We start from the raw sequence: 21557 nt of genomic DNA on the forward strand, positions 1-21557 counted from the left end.
AGAAGGGTCACAGCACTGTAAGAGAGAAAGAATACGTCATGGAAACCCAAAATGGACTGTTTGAATTGGTGAGTGGTCACCTATTAAAAGCCCTTCAGGCACAACTGGGTGAAGACTGGGAAAAGGCTGGTTAGCCTGGCAACTAAGCATCGCTAGTAAATTTCAAAAGTAAAAGTGTTTGGGGGCAGGAGTAAGCCATCAGAGAAAAAATGTAAAGAGATGAGAGGAGGAAGCAGTGGAAACCTCTTGTTTAAGGAAAGATAAAGTTGATGAAAACTAGGCTAGATAATTAGCCCCATGGTAACTGGGGTTAATTACATTAAAGCCTGTGGATTTAACCACACCTGTCAGTAAACAAAAGAACAGAAGCATCTTCCTGTGGTGATATATAAATATTTCTATTCAGTGTCTGTATCTTCTTACTACTGTATTGCATTCTCTTTCATTTTGCTTGGCATTTGCTGATTTATTCTAGAAGAGCTTGAAACTTGACAATTGGGGGAATTAATTTAACCTCTTCCTCTTTTCTATAATGCCAGTATTTGGCAATTTCATGTGGTTCAAACCAACTAAAAGGGAGTAGGAAATGATTTTTGTAATAAATAATTACAAAAGGCACATTCAGAGCATTGGAGACTTTAGACATGTTTTTGGGTTTTCTGGTCTACCAAGCTTCTTGACCATGGCCAGCAGAGCATGCCTGGAGAGTATGAATGTGAACTAGAATACAAAGAGGGGAGCGTGGTTGGAGCAGAGTCAGCCAGGAGAGAGGGTTAGGAGAAGGGGTCATGGAGAAAAAGAGGCCTGAGCACTTTAGGAGAGCCTCACAGGCCATCCTAAGGACCTTGGCTTTTATTCTGAGTGAACTAATACATAGCTCCCTTCACTATCCAGTTTCTCAACTACATCTGCCTTTCATATCATGTCAGGGATATTTTTCCAAAGATTTTTCAATATAGAGTTATGATTTTTAAGTTCTTAGAAAATTGCCTGCAATCCTCTGGAAAGTTACACTTTATGATTAATAAATTAGACATTGTTGACATCTTCAATTGACTCTTTTTGTAGTAAAAGCCATAGTAAGTTTTAACTGAGAAAATATTCTCTCTATTGGTGCCAGAGTATTTGGTAAATTTAAATTCTGCTTGCTGATGATGTTCTCAACTCTAATTTTCTTCATAGTGAAATTTTAAATATTTTGGGCCAGATATCTTCATGGATTTATCTTTTTGCCTTCATTCATAGCACTTCTTCTTTGACAAATATTTTTATAAGACAACATTTCTGGCATAAATTGTCTCTACTTATGATTATTTTGAATGTGTTTCCATAGTTAGATGCTACAAAATTGTAGATTTTATCCATTTCATTTCATTCCAGTATAGAATATGAGTTTGTCCTGTTTAACTGAAAACCCTTTAACATTTTTGAGCAACAATTCTGTGCCAGGCATTGTATTATTTCAATGTTTCCCCAATGATTTTTAGTATTGCAATTGACCCCTGATGCTAATTACCTAAATTAGGTCAAACTTCATAGGTTAAGGGCACAGTTCCCCACTAGACTGCCCTCACTTCAGCCACAAAATCAGGGGTTCCTGGGCCACCCACATTTCTGACCAACTGGTTTGAGAACATGTATGTCTGGTTAAGAAGATGGCAGCTCCAAACTCTTGTATATTATTTGGTATGTCTAACAAGTGTGCTCTTTTTTACGATTCAAGCCCTTTGGTCTCCTTAAAAGAACATAAAAGTAGGAAACATAAATACGTGCACACTTATACAAATTTGTATCAGAGATCTCTTCCTCCAACACACATTTTTGCTGTCTTCTCCCAATTCCATCCCCCTCTTTCCCACATTGTAGCCATCCACATCTTACGGTCAAGTATGAAAGGATCATTATCCAGAAAGACAAGTGGACTCACTGCTGCAAATCTCACCCTTTATCCCAAGAGAAGCCAACTCACCAATCTGTTAGCTCTTGGCATCCTCAACATCTACTTAAGAGCACAGGCTTTTATGGGTATCTTTGTGCTTGGGGCCCTCCCATATGCTTCAGCATCGTTAGGTTGGGTGGGGGGGATGCCAAGAATTCATGGATTCTAGAGACAGGAGAGTTTCTACAGATGCAATAGATAACTGCAGCTTTGTGATCTATAGATTGTCTATTGCAGAATGGCAGTGAGGAGAAGCACTGCCTATTACTAGAGCAGCAACACCTTCAAATCCCCTGTGCTTAACTGGGAAACCTGAACGGTCTCCCAATTCTACTGACATGATCAAAACATTAACTAGCAATTACATTTGCCGTCAGTAAAGTGCTCCACTGATTACGGCCTTTGCCATAATTGTATGCTATGATGAAGTCACTATTAATAGATTCAAGAAATTGATGCTAGAGGGAAAAAAAGACTGATGCATCTATCATTATTCCTGTCCCCCCAGGTTAATGTTTTAGGGTTACAGAATTCAGGAGGTAAGAAGCTACTCCAGATGCAAAGTCTCAACTCCCACTCCCCACCCCATCCCTCTCCTGCCCGTGTGGAAAGACTAAAGGGAAAGGAAGATCCCTCTGGAGAGAGACTCAGGGTGGACACAGAGGCATATTTCAGGAAAAAAAATTCTTTGATTTAGGAAGGGGAAAGTAGTATAGAACATGAAAAATCAAGGTGACAGTCACTAAGGAAACACCTAAAGAAATTTGACTTTCATTTTGACGTTATCTTTTTAAATGGCGAATATGTATACTCTTCCGAATTCTGCCATCTCTGAGAATCATTCGGCAATTTTTCTCTTGAGGAATCAATCTTCCACAATCCATCACATTCCGAGTCATGCTGACAATTTTTACCTGACACCAATCACAAAGGACTCTGACACAAACTTTACTTTTTAGTAGATCCAAAAAAATACCAAATTCTGCAAAAGAACTATTTGAAGAATAAAACATGAATTCAATTATATGTCACATTCTGATCATTTTTTCCTGATTAATTCGAAGTGCTTCTACTGGATAGATATCTACTCAAAATTAGAAATATATAGAATATGTCTTTTCATATTTTCCCTAGAAGTGCTCAGTCATTAGACTGAGTCCATTAGCCAGGTAAACGGTAGAAAGGAAGTGAAGCCATGCTTTTTTGTTTGTTTCTTCCCAATGACCCAAGAGTTAAGGAGGAAACCACAACAAAAATATTTCTGAGGAAAAAATATGTATGGGGCTTGAAATTTTCTGTGAACAAATTCTTTAGACTATATCCTATTCCAGCTTGCCTGCACAAACACAGCCAAAAGATTGTAATGGAAAAAAAAGTTCAATGCATTCCTTTGAGTTTAAAATTTATCATTTTCTAATAAGCAACCAAAGAATTTGAGGCTCCATCAGTGAAGCTGCCCAGACAGGCAGCTGTGAGGCTCCGTAACACACACAAATGCCAAGCCCAGAGAGCTCAAAGGTCTAAAAGTGGTTCAGCAAATCCTCATACAAAAATGAACCCCAAAGAAATACTCAAAATGGGAAATGATGTATATTCCAGGAGTTTCTGTGAACATTTTCTTAAATGGCAATAAAGTTAGAAACTTCCTAAATGTCAAATGTCTTAACAAATACGATTGTTAAGAATGGAGCAACCATACAATGGAATACAGTACAGCCTTTACAAATAATGATGCTGAGATACACTTATTGATGTAAAAACCATTTTTTATTACTAAGCCAAAAAAGCAAGTTACTCTTCAGCATGCTTGTATGCCCCTATTTTTGTTATATGTGAGGGTTTATACACTCATTCACATAGAACACATCTGAGGAATGCACACAACATGAATATGATTTTATGTACAAGGCAGAAAGATGGGTACTTTTTCTTTCCTTTCACTATTCTGTATTTTTTCAATTTTTCTGCAATGAATGTAGATTTCTTATATAATGAAAAATTTAATATTTAGGAAAGATTGCAAATATCAATTAAAAGAATAGCTGGTTTCCTCAGAGAAGTTGTAAGAATTCCTTTCTTCAGTGAATGAAAAGTAAATGCATTCTCATCAGGAAAAATCTTTTCTTTTGCTACTTTCCCTGAAAATCAGAAAGCTAATGTATTTTTTCACATTAGCAAGTGAAGGTTCGCTGGCCACTTTATGCCTTGTTCAGCCATTTATTAAATCGCTCATGTGTTGATTTAGTCAACCACTGATCTGCCAGCAGTTGAGAGATGACAGCTGAAGGCTGTGTGGTGGTGGTGTCGTGTAGGGGTGCCCCTGGTGGGGAGGGCAGAATTGTCTCAGGTAATGCCTGCATCAGCTCAGCACATTCCAAGCTTGGCAAATCCCAACGTTTGCTTTTTTGTGATACTCAGAAGTGATCCAGCCCTGGGAAAACTTCTATTTGCTAAAATTTACCCCAAACTGCAAGAGCAACAGAGAGCTAATTGATTGATTTATAGCAAGAAACTAAGCCAAGCAGAGCAGAACACTCCAGTCATTAGAACAGTACATGCATTCCCCTTAGACACACTATATGGGAGATCAAGTGACAGGGTCAGACAAGTGTTTTAGAAAGAACATTCTAACAGCTGTGCAGGATAAATTAGAGGATTATCCATATGTCCTAATTTGCCTGGGACAGTCCTTGTTGATGTCTGAGTGTAATGTTTAATAACACCCCGGCTTCACTCTCAAAAGTGTCCTGATTTGGTTGACAAATTATATGTCAGTCTAGTTGGAGAAGACAGTAGTGGGACCTGGGAAATGAGCTGTTAGAAGACCATCGAAATGTCCACTAAAGAAACAATGAGAGCCTAAACCTACACGGAGAAGTGGGATTCGAAAGAATGAGATGAATTGAGGTGAAGCAACATCCAGGTGGTAGAACCTGCAGGAATCTGATGAACAACTGCATATGAGGAATAAAAGAAGAGTAAGAATCTGATATGACGTCAACATTTCTGCCTTGGAAAATTGGTGTATGGTTATTCTAGAAGAAAATTTGGGAAGAAAGACTTTGAGTTTGATTTTGAAATTGTTGGAATTGAGGAATCTCTGTGATATTCAGGAAGAAGCTCCTAACAAGCAGCCAAAAATAGGCTTCCTGAACCCAGAAGAAGAGTCTAACCAGAGAGAGGTTTTGGAGTCATCCAACATATGACATGTGTGTATGCCAGGACCAGGACAGGAGTGGGCCCTCGTGTGTGGGAATGGGAACTGGGTGGGCAGTTCCAGTTCTCTCTGGGTGGGCAGAGAGGAAAAAAAGCAATTGAAAAAGAGATGCATGGAGAAATAAAAAAAAATTAAATATACAGAAAAAGGATATTAAATTAATCATTAATGTGTATCAATCATTAAAACTGTGCCAGAGATGTGTGGTATCACATGTGTAGTATCTCATTTTACCACACAACAATCCTATAATGAAGGTATTATTTTATGAGGAAAGAGACACACAAATAAGACAAGAAACTTGCTCAAGGATTCACTCCAGGCATTCCGGTACTGAGCCCAAGCTCTTCACTTGCACTCTACCATCCCTCTCAAGGGACATCTGGAAGCATAATTAACACTCCCTGGGCCTGCCTCGCAGAAAAGCACTGCACCTCTAATGTTTTCCTGCAAAAGATAAAGCAAAGAAAATAGCCTATCACTTCTGCAAAGAGGGCATACAAATACCTAACCGGTATATGCAAATATACTCACCAACACTAATCATCAGGAAGATGTGTTTCAAAACCACAAGATATCACTTCACACCTGTCAGGATAGCTATTATCAAAAAAGGAACCAAATCTTCTGGCAGCTTGGTCTTGGACTTCCCAGCCTCCAGAACTGTGAGACATAAGTCTGTTGTTTAAAACACCCAGTCTATGATATTTTTTTATTGCAGCCAGAGCTAAGGCAGTGTGCAGTCCCAAGATTCTGATACCACCAAGAGGTCTAGGAAAGGAAATATGCTACCCAATAATAACTCCACCTAGCTACTTAGGGGAATCCATAAAAAATGACATGGCGGGAGCTTCCCTGGTGGCACAGTGGTTAAGAATCCACCTGCCATCGCAGGGGACACGGGTTCGAGCCCTGGTCCAGGAAGATCCCACATGCCGCGGAGCAACTAAACCCATGCGCCACAACTACTGAGCCTGCGCTCTAGAGCCCGCGTGCCACAACTACTGAAGCCCGCGTGCCTAGAGCCCGTGCTCTGCAACAAGAGAAGCCACCGCAACAAGAAGCCCGCACACCGCGACGAAGAGTTGCCCCTGCTCACCGCAACTAGAGAAAACCCGTGCACAGCAACGAAGACCCAACGCAGCCAAAAATAAATAAAATAAATTTATAAAAAAAAAAATGACATGGTGGATGGTCCTATGTATAAGAAGCTAAAGGCATGAGTGTTGATGAGATCACCTAGAAAATAAGTGTAGTTTGGGATGAGAAGAGGGCTGAGGCTGGGAGCCTAGGAAATAACATTTAAGTAGGAAAGAGCCAAAGGAGCCCTTAAAAAGATCTACAAGGAGTGCTCAGAAACATGGGTGTCTAGAAATTGCAGGTATTAAAATAGGAAAATTAGACTAGCCTGTATTATAAACACAACATAAGCCAAAGTTGGCTTAGTGGATGCTCAGATCCCACTACCATTTCCAGGACTGAAACGTGATTTCCCCATCTTCTCAAAGTGTTGACAACTGACAGCTCACAACTCAGCCCCCTGCTGAGGAACACCACTCTGCCCAAAGTCAGAGACCCTTCTGTGGAGTCAGCTTGCATCCAAAGACTAGTCAACACAGGGGTTCAAAAACTCAAAGCTTCTTATGGGATCAGCTGAGGTCTTTGTTGTATCACCACCCAACTTCTCCCTCTGATTCATCCTGCTTCCTTCATTTCCCCAAGGTGTTGATCCTAAGACAGAACCTTAATTAACCTCGTATACACACATCTCCATCTCATAGTCTGCTTCCTGGGAAACCTGACCTGTAACAGCTGCCATCACACTTATTACAGAACAAAAATATGTCTTAATTTGATCTCTTTTCATTATGAAAGTGAATCCCTACAGGTAGGGGATTAGAAGAGTGCCTGGTGATAGGAAATGTTTAATAAACCTTAGGAACAGTAATCATCATGGGTATAACACTTCCAGTGCTAGATTTAGTACCTGACTGCCAACTAGGTAAATTTCAGAACAAGCTAAACATACAAAAGGCGGCGTGGCCACATTTATTTTCTCCCCTGATTCTGAAAAATTTCAAGATCAGATAGTCTCATTATAATGATTCAAAGGGAGCTACACCTTGCTCTGTAACTCCCAGCAAGCACATGTCTATTTGAGTGCTAAGACCCACAAAACTGTGCCCACCCCCTCATCTTTGCAGTCTCAGGACCCCTTTCAAATGCTATCGTCAGAAATACAAGGGGAAGAGAATGAGTTCTACCCAAATAATTCAAAAGTAATGCACTGCTCTAAATAACTCATATATAAGCTACTCCACAAACAAGGTAGTCACATCACTTTTATTTCCCAGTTAATCACTGGAGCCCCATCTTCACCACCACCACCACCACTTTACCCCACCTCCTTTACTAAGAGCAGAAAAACTTAGGGATGCTGTCCTCCTCTTGAATTTTCCAAGAGCTTGGAAACCTAAATGGAATAAGAGAGGCACTCAGTCCACCTCTCCCACCTACCGCAGCAGAGTGAGATGCTTTTACTTCTCTCTACCACATGGGATCACTAATAGAGACAGATCCCAAATCAGCCTGACAGAGGCATATCAAAGTATGACACAAACTTGACTCTTAAGCAAATAAAGAATGAACACATGCCAAAGCCTTATTCAACTCATTCATGGGCAAGCTGGGTCCAAGACCATTTGAGGAATTTGGGATGTTTGGTATTTGATTTTCTTTTAATGTTAGAATAAGATACTAGGTTGGATATAAAACTGATAATGTCCTACAAGGCATTAAAAACATAAACTTTAGGGTTATCTTTTCTACAAGACAGACCCATTTTAATCTGCAGCAAACAAAATGGACCCGCTAACCTGAAACTTCACAGAATCTGAGCTTTAATCAATAGAAAACAGCAAGTCAAAATGAAAGTAATTAAGAACTTTTGGATGACCCCGTTAAGCGATGCTCCATCATGACACTGAAAGAACTTGCTTCCCTCCCTTTGTCATATATCCAACTTTTAGAAAATTGTCAACACATGGCTGGCCCAGATCCCTGCATGGACCACACTGGTTCACAGGGATGAAGAACCCAATCTCTCAATGCTAAGCTCACTCCAGAGTAACCCATGATTGGGATCCCAAACTTTCAGAGCCCAGCTTTTCCACTTCACGTACCCATCCCCGTTCAGAGCATCAGCCCACCCAAGGAATACTGCATCAGGATTGGTTCTTGCCACCACTTCATAATCATAAACCGGGAATCAAAGCCTTTTGCTCTCCCGATGGATTAACTCAAGGAAGCAGGTAGCTTTTTCCACACAAAGGATCTGACTGTACTCCATTTCCCTGGATAATGGAGCTCTACACCCTGCACTGACCCCTGGGCAAGCTTCCCGGAGATCCAAAGTAGTCACATCTTCCCCTCTGGTGCATGGGACGGAGTGTGGCTGTCTCTAGTGATTCCAAAATGATTTCTCTGGCACCTCTTTCACTAGAAAAGAGAGGGGGAAAAAAACTAATCTCCAGAGGTACATGCTGCTAATGAAGGGAAATGAGGTCTCCCTCTAATTGCTCAATAGCACATAATGGACCAATAAAGAGAAATGCAGAGCCAGAGACAAAATGACTCCTGGGCCAGCAAGATGTAACTTGTAAACAAAGTGAACAATTAATATACAGTTGAAACTCCCTGGACTAACGCAGCTTCCCTAATGCTGTCTATGATGTAACTGACTGTACCCTAGCATGCTGAATGCTCACTTCTGGGTGACTAGATATTCTCTAATATACCAGGTTGAGTTCAAGCACATAAGAGTCAATTATGTTTTTTCTAAAACTATTTACTTAAATTATTTAATTAAACAATAAGTAGACAGATGAAATATGAGTGTGAAAATAATAATTGTTCTTTTCTATTAAATTTCAAACTTTGGAAAGATTAAAAAACATTGAGAAGGAAAAATGTATACTGCTATCAAATGAGGCACATTTAAGAAAACTATAAAAAGCGTAATGTGAGGGGGGAATCATAAAAATCTAGAAAGATTCCGCCCTCGGATTGCTTCATAAGTGTCCTTACATGGTTATAACACGTACATCCCTTAGAAATCATAGAAGCTACATAATGGGTATCATTTATGCAATCCAAACTAAGAATCAAAGAAAATGTGATGCGGTGGTACTACATCAAAACATTAGGGGGTGAATTTACATTGATACCTGTTAATTTTTTTTTAATGTAAGTATATGTGCATCATTTTTAACAATTCTTTAGTTTAGTCAATTTTGTTGTCTAACTCACCATCTTTCACTTCTACTCTCTCTAGAGAAGAGGAGACTCTACTAAGAAAAAAAGTGTGTCAATCCAAAGGGAAGTGGAGGATTTCAGTCATCCATGGAAATATACAAGAAAGAGTCTCAGAGGCCACCAGAAGCCGTGCTGGTAAGAATGTTCAGGGGAAAACGTTCCATCATGGCTCAAGGATGCATCCTGATGGGTTCTATTATCAAAGGTGCCCTCATTTAGGAAATGGATGCAACAACAGTGAATTAGGTGTGATGCCATCATATGCTGAAATCAGATAACTAAACATCCTGATTGTGATTTTGTGGCTCCAAGCGAACTTCTGCTCATGTAAAACGACGGGGAAAAAAATACTCTGGTCAGGCTAACAAAAATGTCCTGTCCAGTGAGGGTTATAATTCCCATTGTGGATTAATAAATCGTTTTTCTGGATTTATACATTAAACTTTTATAAGCTTTGTTAAACCCAGTCAGCATCACTGAACGCAATCAACTCTGGGACACTGAGAAGTCGGTTTTTCACACTGAAATACTGTGAGCCAGTCCTTGGGACACTAGTGAGTTCACCAAGGTAAATACCACATTGTGAGACCCCACCTGGTATCCAGCCAGCCCTCTCGCTCTGATTTGCCAAATGTAATCGTGTCCTTTCCATTAGAATCATCTATAGCCACACATACATGCACACACTCAAACACACTGTGAATGAAAAGTACTGCCTGCTGTATTAGTAAAAGATATTGCAGCCCTCAAGTCATGACATTACAGCTACCCCGACAGTGAGCCCTGAGGTAACTCAGGACAGAAACAGGATGCCCGCCATCTAGCAGTTAACTGCTCAAGCAACCCACAGTGGTGCACCCTGAGGGGACTCAGGATGAGAAAGCACAGGATACTGGCCCCAGAGAGCTGAGGTGCACATCAAAGGGATGTTTCTAGTGAGCCCAGTCTCCCACATCTTCCCACACATGGAAAAGCACTAAATTCCTTAACTTGAGGTATCTTGTTTTCTTTAATTAACAGTAATCTTTTGATGTCCTGACTACCTTGTCTTTGTTGCAAAAACTGCCATATAGCCTGGCTCCTCCCTTCCCTCTTGGGAGCCGTCCCTCAGAGTCATCCTGGGATGCTGCGTCTGGGCTTAAGTCCTCAGTTTTGTCCACTGAATAAAACATAATTCTCAACTTATAGATTGTGCATTTTTTTTCAGTCGACAGCTCCTATACACACAAACACACATATACGCACACACTTCCATCTAAATACTCCTCTCTTCTTTAACCCACATCACCCTTGAGTTGTACTACTCCTGGAGCTTGTTTCACACTGAGCTTTGTGTTGCATTCAGATACATAAGTACTTATTACCCTTCTGGCCCACTCCATGATCATAAGCTATTTAGGGGCACAGCTAGACTGTATACATCTATCTCATCCTTCATTCCATCTTGCACCATGCCCTGAACAAGAACATTTGAATGCAAGTGAACTGGGTCCTATGAATGATTTTTTTTTTTTTTCCTATAAGCTTACACCTTCAGTCAATAATGGAAATTAGGGGGGAAAGAATATATATGAAATGTATCTCCACATATCTATTTCATAAATCTGAGGATCCCATATTCTTCTGCCACAGTCTAGAGAGGGTTGTGTTCTTAAAAACTGTGATTTTCAGTTCATTTTCCTCCCAGTAATACCACATAATTTCTTGCTTGGAAAAACAAAAGGTTTGATTTTTTCCAACTATCTCCTATATCATTTCTGCCTAAATTGTGTCAGCATAATTTACTCTGGATAATAACACTCCTCATCTTAGCAAAGACATAAAATTACTCATATCCAACACAGGGCCCTTAAGGTAGACTTTTCCTTATTTATACCTGGAAGAAATGGTCCGAAGGAATACCAGCCCCTTAAAATCTGTTGCTATTAAAGAGCTCCCTGTTGCAAGAGCACAGTGGGTCATAGGTCAGTTTTATGGGCTGAGTACCTCAGCTATTTACTGTAATGCAATTACCATAACCACTCAACCATCACATGACACAGGGTCTGCTTCTCATTAGAATGAGAACATTTAAAAATAGCAGAGAACTTTGCAAAGCCTGAAATCTTTTCAGGAAAGCAAAAATTCACAGGAAGCAATTATGTCTTATCTCTCCCTCCACTCTCCCTACTGCAGTTCCCAGGTTGCAAGTTAATTATTTTGGCAAGGAGGCTCAGCGGGGAAACAATGGGAACTTCTAAGAACACCACCAGAATAACATGTTATCAGCAGATTTCTTTCCCAGGACACCATCTTTGGTTTCATTAGGAATGGTACTATAAGCTACCCACAATTAAGCTGGTCTTTTCCAGATTCTTCTTTAGCTCAACCAGCAACGTGGCTTGAACTCTTCACTTTGCTTCCTCTAGTTGATCTCAATGGAGATATACTGAGAGGTCAACAGCCAGAACTGTTCTCCTCAGTCTAGGCCATCAAACAAGCCCCAGGAAAAGAAGGAAACCCAGTAACTACATGCCAGTTAACACTAAAAGGATTTAGGGTGCAAATAAAATGCTAGGAGGTGTGCACATTTGTAAGCTGATGGTATAACTCAAGGAGAAAGAAACAATGGCCATAAAAACTTTTCTCTGGCCTATGCTCTCATTTCCTTTAAAGTATACATTTGGTTTGAGTTTTTATCATTTGTTAACGTGCTTATGCTAAAATTTAGAAACATGAATTCTTATCATGTAATTCTTATTTATAAATGCTATTTGGTGGGAGTTTGGGGAACTCTATAAGTGTGTCCCTGGAGAAATGGCTCATTTCTGGGCTGAGACACAGAAAGTACAAGATGAGCCTGGAGCATCCTTTTTTGTGCCAGAAAGTAAGAAAATAGTCAATGAATAATGGAAACGTCATTAAGAGGCTCCCACTGTTCAAACTGTGGAAAATTTGAGCATCAAATAAATAATGAAAGTAACAAATTACAAACCACTAAATAAAATAGGAATCCATGTGTGATGGTTAATTTTACGTATCAACTTGACTGGGCTATGGGGTACCCAGATATCTAATTAAATGTTACTTCTGGGTGCGTCTATAAGAGTGCTTTGGGAAGAGATTAGCATTTGAATTGGAGGGCTGAGTAAAGCATATTGCCCTTCCCAGTGCAGGTGGGCACCATCTAATTCACTGAGGGCCTGAATAGAAGAAAAAGGTAGAGGAAGGTGGGATTTGTCCTCTCTCTGCCTGATTGCTGGAGATGGGACATCTTGTCCTGCCCTCCTTGGTGCTCCTGGTTCTCAGGTCTTCAGACTTGGGCAAGAATCTATATCATCAGCTCCCTTGGGTCTCAGGCCTCCAAACTGCACCACTGGCTTTCTGGGTCTCCAGCTTGCAAATGGCAGATTGTGGGATTCTTCAGCCTCCATTATCACATGAGCCAATACCATATAATAAATCTCCTAGATAGATAGATAGATAGATAGATAGATAGATAGATAATTTGTTCTGCTTCTCTGGAGAACCCTGACTAATACACAATGAGTCCATGTATAAGCTCAGCTTTTCAGTAGAATGGCAGCTAATAAATGTAGAAAGAGTGATGGAAATGGAGCATCACCATTTGGCAACCACCAGAGAAGTGGGAGGATATTAGTGTGACCTTGGAATACCTCCCAGGAAATTCTAATTAAGTGCAGAGGGAAAACTGGTGGAGAAACTTGACAGACACCAACATGACCAGGTGATCAAGGTTCACATCATCAGTAGTGGGACCAGTCAAGAGAGTGCCCCCGATATGATGCCCTGAAAAGGGGATACTTCTGTGGGGGACACCTGTCAAAAATGCACAACCTGAGCCTGGCTGTGAGGAAATATCAGACAGTTGAGAGTCATCTTACAAAATGAAAGGGCTGTATTCTTTAAAACCATCAAGGACACAGAAAACAGGGGAAAACCAAGGAACTTTTCCACACTCGAAGAGACTCAAAAGACCTGAACACTACATATACTACATGTGCCTGATAAGACCCTGGACCAAGAACACAGGGTGATGGAGCAGGTGCAATAAAATATTATCAATTGGAAAGTCTGGATGATGGGGAAACAGGAGTGTTTTGTACTGTTCTGGCAACTTTTCTGTGAGTTTGAAATTATTTCAAAATAAATTATTCTTAGGAAAAAGAAAAAAGAAGCATTGTTTGCCTCTGTGATATGCTATCACTAAATATTATTTGCAAGCATATATATGAATGACAAGGAAAGAGGGCTTACTGCAGTGAGCATCTCCCCAGCTCCAGCTCCACAGTCCCTCTATTGCACTCTATATTTTCCCAGTATAGGTCAGTGGTTTGTCAGCAGTTAACCCTCAACAGGTTGAGTAACTCGAAGTTTCTGCCCAAGGAAGGAATTCAGCTGAAACCAGTTATTAAGAGCACAGCCTGTGACTCTTTAGCCCTAGAAATATCACTGTGCCAATATCCCTTATTGAAAGAAATAGCCTAATCTATAAATAGGTAAAAGGCTACCACACGCTCTTGTCACTCCAGCAAGCTTTGGAGAGACATTTGTGTAGCAGCTAGTCTGATGCATTACATACAAATTTTCAACTGTAGTCCCAACAGGGGCAAAGCTAGGGGAAGATGAGTAAGGTGTCCAGGGTGCAAAATTTAAGGAAGCACTCGCTCTTAGGGTCTGCACTTGCACGACCCTGAAAGTGACTGCATCTTCCATTTGCAGCAACATGGATGGAGATTATCATACTAAGTGAAGCAAGTCAAAAAGAGAAAGAAAAATATCATCTGATATTGCTTATATGTGGAATCTAAAATATGACACAAATGAACTTATCTACCAAATAGAAACAGACTCACAGACATAGAGAACAGACATGTGGTTGCCAAGAGGGAGGAGGGTGGGGGAAAGGAAGGATTGGGAGTTTAGGATTAGCAGATGCAAACTATTATATATAGAATGGATAAACAATAAGATCCTACTGTATAGCACAGGGAACTATATTCAATATCCTGTAATAAACCATAATGGAAAAGAAAAAAAAATTTTAAGTGAGTGCATCCTTATTTTTGTACCCTGGGTGCCTTACTCACCTCACCCTGGTCCTGGCCCAGACTCCCAGAGATTCTGAGGCAGGCAGGGATGGGCTTCAGGCATCCTCATTGGTCAGAAGTTCCCCAGATGATTCTGATAAGCAGTCAGCGTTAGGGTCTTTGTCTAGCCCAGGGGTTGCAGGAGTGCCGTCCCAAACTAGCAGCGGCAGCAACCTCACCTGAAGATTCATTAGACTTGCAAGTTCTCAGCCTCATCCCAGACCACCTGAATCAGAAACCCAAGGGTTGGGGCCAGCAATCCATGTTTTAACAAGCCCTTTAGGTGACTCTGATGTACACTGATGTGTAAGAACCCCTGAACTGACCTAAATTTAACACAAAAATATGCTGAAGCCCAGAGAGGATAAAAGATTTGCTCAAGGTCAGTTTGTCTGTAGCACACAGAGGTAGAAGGAGGATAGAGGTCTTTTAAAAAGAAGTGAGCATAATCTCAACAAATAGTCGAACAGAGCTTCTCCGAAAATTACAGTTATTTTGATGGAAAATTTCTGAAAAAGCAGAGTGAATACTGAAGTGAAAGTCAATGCCAAATAGCTTCTCAAAGTTGATGATAAAATGCTCCAAAACTAATTGGGCCAGAGAGTCAACACATGATTTTCCTTTGAGAGAAGCAAATTAATTCACATCTCCCTTTCTACCCTTCGATAGAATTATCTGTCAAAAGACTTACCAGCTACTCAGTAGCAGCCAACTCTTAGGTTATAGATGGACGAGTCATCCACCAGGCGTTACTGATTTTTTTAATGACTCCTGGGAACTGGAATCTTCTTCAATAGAGCTGACTTTGGAGTGGGATGATACATAGCTGTAGGGAACCATCCTGATCGACTTTGCTGTGATGCTTACGTAGGAGATGCGTTTATCAGCCCTGCTGCATCACGTCAATTGGCTTGACCTCACCTCTTATTTCAGCCATTGACCAGTCCCTGAGGGGGGTGGGGTGGGGGGGGGTGGGCAATCAGCCTGCACAGGTGCAACCTGAGAGTGTCTTGAGTCAGCACCTGGAAACATGGGGGGGGGGTGGCATTTACTGCCATGTGACCATTCTTGACCAATGAAAGATGGAGCACAATATTCAGTTCACCTGTGGCCCCAAACACCACCCTGGGCTCTTCATTTTAAATTCATGTGAAAATCTATTAATTCCCCAAAACATATATCTAGAGAACTAATGAGCCCCAATCAGGAGGGAGGGCAGATCCAGGTTTTAAGAGTCTAAAGTTTATACAATTTGGAAAGTAGGAGCTTTTTAAGAAAACAAATGCAAAATTACAAGTACAGAACTAGGTACAGAAGTAAATATTTGCTTAGAATGAGAAAATAAATCACAAGTTACTGGCACCCTAGAGATCCAGGTGCCTTTCCTATGAGATCTCCTTAGGCAACTGATCAGAAATGCTTATACAGACAGAAGCTTACTGATGGCCATCCCCACTCGATAGCTCTCAGTACCCACAGGGGTCTGTGCAAAAAAAGAGCTCTGAAGCCCAAGCTTAATTAGCTTTATGGTCACTCTGCCTCGCTCTGATCAAGAGACATTTCCAGTAATAGCCACACCTCCTATGGTCCAGAAGGGAGGCGCTGCCTGCACGTGGAAGGTGTCCAGGCAAAGAGGGGCTGGAGGCACGTCTGTGCAGAAGCAAAACAGGTCTCACGTAGCACAGCACACCTATGTCTTCTGCTTCCAGGTGGTCTGGAAAAGGGCTTCTGTGAGCAGTGATGGAAACTGTCCCTTTTGCCTCCCTTTGCCCTTGACCTTCAGCCGGGACGTGACGTCCTACAAGACAGGACACTCATGTGAGGACATTTGCATCTCTGAACCGACCCCGGTCATTTTGGTAACCAACCCCCCAACACATTTCCAAATGCCCAAGCGGGCTGGGGGTCAGTACCACCCACATTTGGGCATCACTGCTACGAGGCTAAGGGCTCAAACAACAAAAACAGAATTACCTTTGAGGCTGACCTTACATGTGAACCCAGTGTGATTTCAGGGGACTAGACATCCCTGGAGCTCATAAAAGCTTTCCACTCCTGCTCATCAATGCCTGAGACACAATCCCAAAATCTCTCACTCCCCTGTCAGAGGTCGGGTCAAAACATAAATACCACTGAGAAAGGTAACACATGGACTGCACCTCTGGCATCTTCAAGTATAATCTCAGTGACTCTCAGAATTCAATGTGCACAAGAATCATCTGGTGGGCTTGTCACACAGATTCCTCTGTCCCTTCCCTAGGGTCTCCCCTGAGTGAGACCCAGGAGTCTACATTTTTCATAAGAACAATTCTGATGAAAGTTATCCTCAGACCACAGTTCTAGATCATCACTTTGGTGTTTTCATAGAAGAAATAGGAGAAATTTCAATAATTAGCAATAATTCTCATTTATTGACATGTATTATGTACTTACAAGGGGAAGTAAGTCACTCTGAGCTGGGGTTGAAATTTGGATATATCTGACTCTCAAGCCAATCTCAACAACTATATTATTTCAAATCTCTCATTAAATTGAGGGGAGCAGGAACCAGGGAGTTAGGGGGTGTGGTGGAGAGAGAGGTCTCAGAGCAGAAAAAGAAACACAGAAATAAATCTGACTGACTTTAAACTCTTCTTACGATCAGCAGCAATCTTTACCTCAAACCATACGAAAATAAGCAAGAGCTATGAGCAAGGAAGATTTTACGACCTTTTTGTTTGAGCATAAATGCAACTTCAGGGTAACCTTGGGTTGTTATAATCAGTTTATTTGCATAGTTTGGGTAATAAAACCCCCTGGAGAGGATCTGTGGGATTCCTGGATGAAGTGAGGCATAATATAGCAAGGTCACTGAATGGTTTCAGAAGGTTTCTGCTATGGTTTTCCCAAAGGGAGATGAGAAAGCAAGACCGTCGGATTACGTCACAAGCAGCAATGCAATCACAATTTGCCCTTATCTTGTTCAGGTCTCTTCCGAGACATTAAAGCACTGTCTAAGCATTTTTTATACCAGGATTAGAGTAACTCTATGTGTCTGAAAAGTTGACTTCATCCATTGCCTTATACCAGTTGAGTGGGCAAGCACATTTCTTTCCTATTTGTAGACTTGGCTTATATCAGAATAATTGCTAATATTTATTGAGTGGTTAATATATGCCAGGTGTTCTGTCCAATACTCTGTGTGAAAATCTTCTTTAATCCCGACACCACAAAGTCAGGCTTCCATTTATGGATGAGAAAACCAAGGCCAAGAGGAGTGAGTCATTAGCACAAGGCTACTCACCTGCTGCCCCTAAACAGCACAGCTGGACTCCCGAGCACGGCCCGTCTGACTCCAGAACTTGAGTGGGTAACTACTGCATAGCACTGCCTCCTAGTAAGAGCCCCTAGACACAGCCACAGGAGGTGATGGCTGAGAGCATGCAGCCTGGTACTGAGGTTCAGATGCAGGTACAGAATAGAACCTCAGCAGCTGAGCCAAGCGTGTGGTCTCTTGAGACTCTTCAAGCCCCCAAAGATTTCCTAACGGGCAAGCTCACAGAGCAGGAGGTCAGAGAACCTTGTGCTCTGTCCCATGACCATCTGTCACCACTTGGTGAATTAGCAGGTTTCTAACCACCTACACTGCAGACCTGTCTTCAGCGGGACACTTAGTGGCAGGGAATAAAATCCCACCTTGATGTAGCTTAGGCAGACCAAGGAATTTATTAAAAGAATACTGACCTATCTCACATAACCAAACTGCAAGACAGACGCAGAAATAACTGGACCTTGGGAACTATGGGAGCCAAGCACTTACTGCCATTAAAATGTTCACCCTCCCCTTCTCTCCTCTCTCTCCTCCCACCCCCTCCCTTCTCCTTTTCTTTCTCTCTCTCTCTGTCATTTCTGCCTGGGTCTCTCTTCACATCCTTTTCATGCAGGCCAGGGAAGGTCACGTGGTCATCAGCGGTGACCAAGACTTGTATCCTGCAGCAGCTACCACCGAGAGAGACTGATTCATATTCTTTCTTGTCCCAACTCCAAACTCCCGAAGATGGAATGGGATTGGCCCAGCTTGGACAGGTGTCAGCCCTGGATCCACCAGCTATAGCCAGTGTAGACACACAGCCACTGGAGGCCATTCTCTGTGTGGGCACCGTCCCAAAGAAGGGAAACCACCCTGAGCTGGGCACTCATACCTTTGTATATTTGCTCCAAACTGAATGCAATTAATTATTTAACTTTTGGGGCAGCTCAAAATTAATTCCAAACAGTTCTTTCATTACACTGGGGCCTCAGTCAGATTTTTTTTTTATAAATTTATTTATTTATTTTTATTTTTGTCTGTGTTGGGTCTTCGTTGCTGCGCGCGGGCTTTCTCTAGTTGTGGCGAGCGGGGGCTACTCTTCGTTGTGGTGCGCGGGCTTCTCACTGCAGTGGCTTCTCTTGTTGTGAAGCATGGGCTCTAGGCGCATGGGCTTCTGTAGTTGTGGCATGCGGGCTCAGCAGTTGTGGCTCACGGGCTCTAGAGCACAGGCTCAGTAGTTGTGGCGCACGGGCTTAGTTGCTCTGCAGCATGTGGGATCTTCCCGGACAAGGGATCAAACCCGTGTCCTGTGCACTGGCAGGTGGATTCTTAACCACTGTGCCACCAGGGAAGTCCAACAGTCAGATTGTTATTAAACAAAAAATAATTAACAAAAGCTAATGGTGCCCCAATGCCAAGGCAGTACTCTGGGGTCACTGAACGGACTGTGGGCGCTCTCTGGTTCAAATGAGTGTAGGTTCTTTCCTATATGAATCTCATGACCAGACGTTCATTAACATATGGGCTGCCTAGATGTTTTACTAATAAAGTGCTTCAGGAGAGAGCATTAACTCTTGGCATATAATTACTGACATTAATTTAACCTGGGTTAACTATACCTGGAGACTTTCTTCATCCCTAAACCATGTAGGTGATGGATCATGAGGGTAATATTTAAAAAGAAAACAAAAAGTAATAAATGGTGGTGGGGGGGAAGGGTGACTGAATGGTTTAGGTAATGACATCCATTTCCAAAATAAGAGATATATGGACTGATACTGTGACCCAAGAAGAAATTAGTGATAATTAATAATGCTTATTTATCTTCATGACTTAGGCATCATATCCTCCAGAAAGCCTGCCCTGACCACTTAACTCTGGGTTAGGTTGGTCCCTCATATGGTCTCATAGCACAGATCTCACAATATTGCAATTGCCTCTTGATTTGTCTGTATCCCCGCTGGCCTGTGTTTAGGCCCTGTGTTGGCAAGGGTCACATATATACAACTCACCACTGTATGTATCCCCAGTGCATAACACAACACCTGGCATATAGAATGCACTCAATAAACATCTGTTATGTTATTAAGCTGTGTAAAGTTAACATAAATTAACTTCAGGGCTTAGACAAGGAATATCATGGTCCTAGTGGTAGTGCTAATATCCATTTCTGAGCTCCTGCTGTCCTAGGAAATCTTCCTCTGTCCATAAATATGACAAGATAATTGAACAAGAATAAAATGAGGATGATACTCATGCACATGTTATGGAATGTAGCAAGATTTGTAAGAGTTAGCCCTGAAGAGTCTTGGGAGGTCAGCAAAGAAGGGAGGTGTAATGTCTATAAATGTCTTTGGGGCCTCTGGCTAATGGGGTTCGTAGTCTTCTCCCTTGGAAGTTCCAAGTCAGGGGATGAATATAATCTAACCTTTTACTTAGTACAAATGTCTCCTCTCTACGTTGCCCAGTGACCTCACAGTACCTAAGACTCACAACGCTCTTGAGAGAATGTCCCAAAGCAATAATTTTCAGAGAGCAAGTGGCCAATACAATCCCACGGGCAGAGAGGGTGAGAGAGGCTGCTTGTTAATGTCAAACAGAAAAGTCATCAATATGCCTTCTCTGCTGTCCTCAGTGGAATAGCCCACGGTAACCACTTTTTTAAAAAAAAGAAAAAGTTTTGCAAGATATTCCTTTGTTTCTTGAAAATTTATTATTCCCTCCACCAGCTGCTCTAGCTGAAATAATCCCAATTCTCTTAGCCTTTCTTCAGAAGGTCTGTTTAATCAATTTTTATTGCTCTCCTCTGGGCACTCTCCGAGTTCGTTAGATTTTCTTCAATCCTGAATTGGACAAAGTACTTTAATGAGGGTTGCCTCCCACTTCTGCAGGAGTGGGCAGTGGCAATGGCCCGGTGGGGAACTGCCAGGAGAGTCTGTGTGTGAAAGCACTCTGTGAACGCTTGAGCAGCACCCAAAGGGAAGAGATGATCACTGGACCACACATCTCAGAGTGAGTGCCTCACTCCCAGGAAGAATGAAGAAGAAATGATTCTATCACCTTATTCACCTGTGCCTGCAACAAAACTGTACTGTGCCAGACACTGTACTGGGCACGAAGGATATATAATGATAAATAAGATGTGCCCTCTATTCCCCCAGAAAATAATGGCATTGGTAATAGAAGGACTTGGGAAAAAAACTGTAGTGTTGCCAAGAAATACTCCACATGTTTTTGCATACATCATGTCACTGGAACCTTACAACAAGCCCATCCGGTGGGTATTTTTATTCCTGGTATATAGGAGAAACTGAGGCTCAGAGATATCCTACCTGGAGCTGTGCTGAAGAGAAAACATGTGAATTTGGCCAAGTTGGAATTTTATGCAGCTAGTTTATGTCTTCCTACCTGCTTTTAGGATGATAGTTTTATTGGCAGCATCCAGTGCCCTCATGTTACTTCTCAATGCAGAAGTCTGTGCCAGACCCTCATTCCACCTGCCTGGGATGGCATGTCAGAGCCCCTCCCACACCATCCACTAAAAACACTTGGCCGAGCTCAGACCCTCCCTTCGAGGCCCTGCTGACCCTGATGAGAGGTCAAGCATCTTAGCCCTGGAGAAATACAGACTTGGATTAAAGAGCTGGCAAATGCTTGTGAGACTCTGAGAATGTTACCTAGGTTCTCTGTGTCTCATTTTTCCATCTG

This window comes from Eubalaena glacialis, chromosome 1 (assembly GCF_028564815.1).
Source record: "Eubalaena glacialis isolate mEubGla1 chromosome 1, mEubGla1.1.hap2.+ XY, whole genome shotgun sequence".
NCBI classification, from domain to species: Eukaryota; Metazoa; Chordata; class Mammalia; order Artiodactyla; family Balaenidae; genus Eubalaena; species Eubalaena glacialis.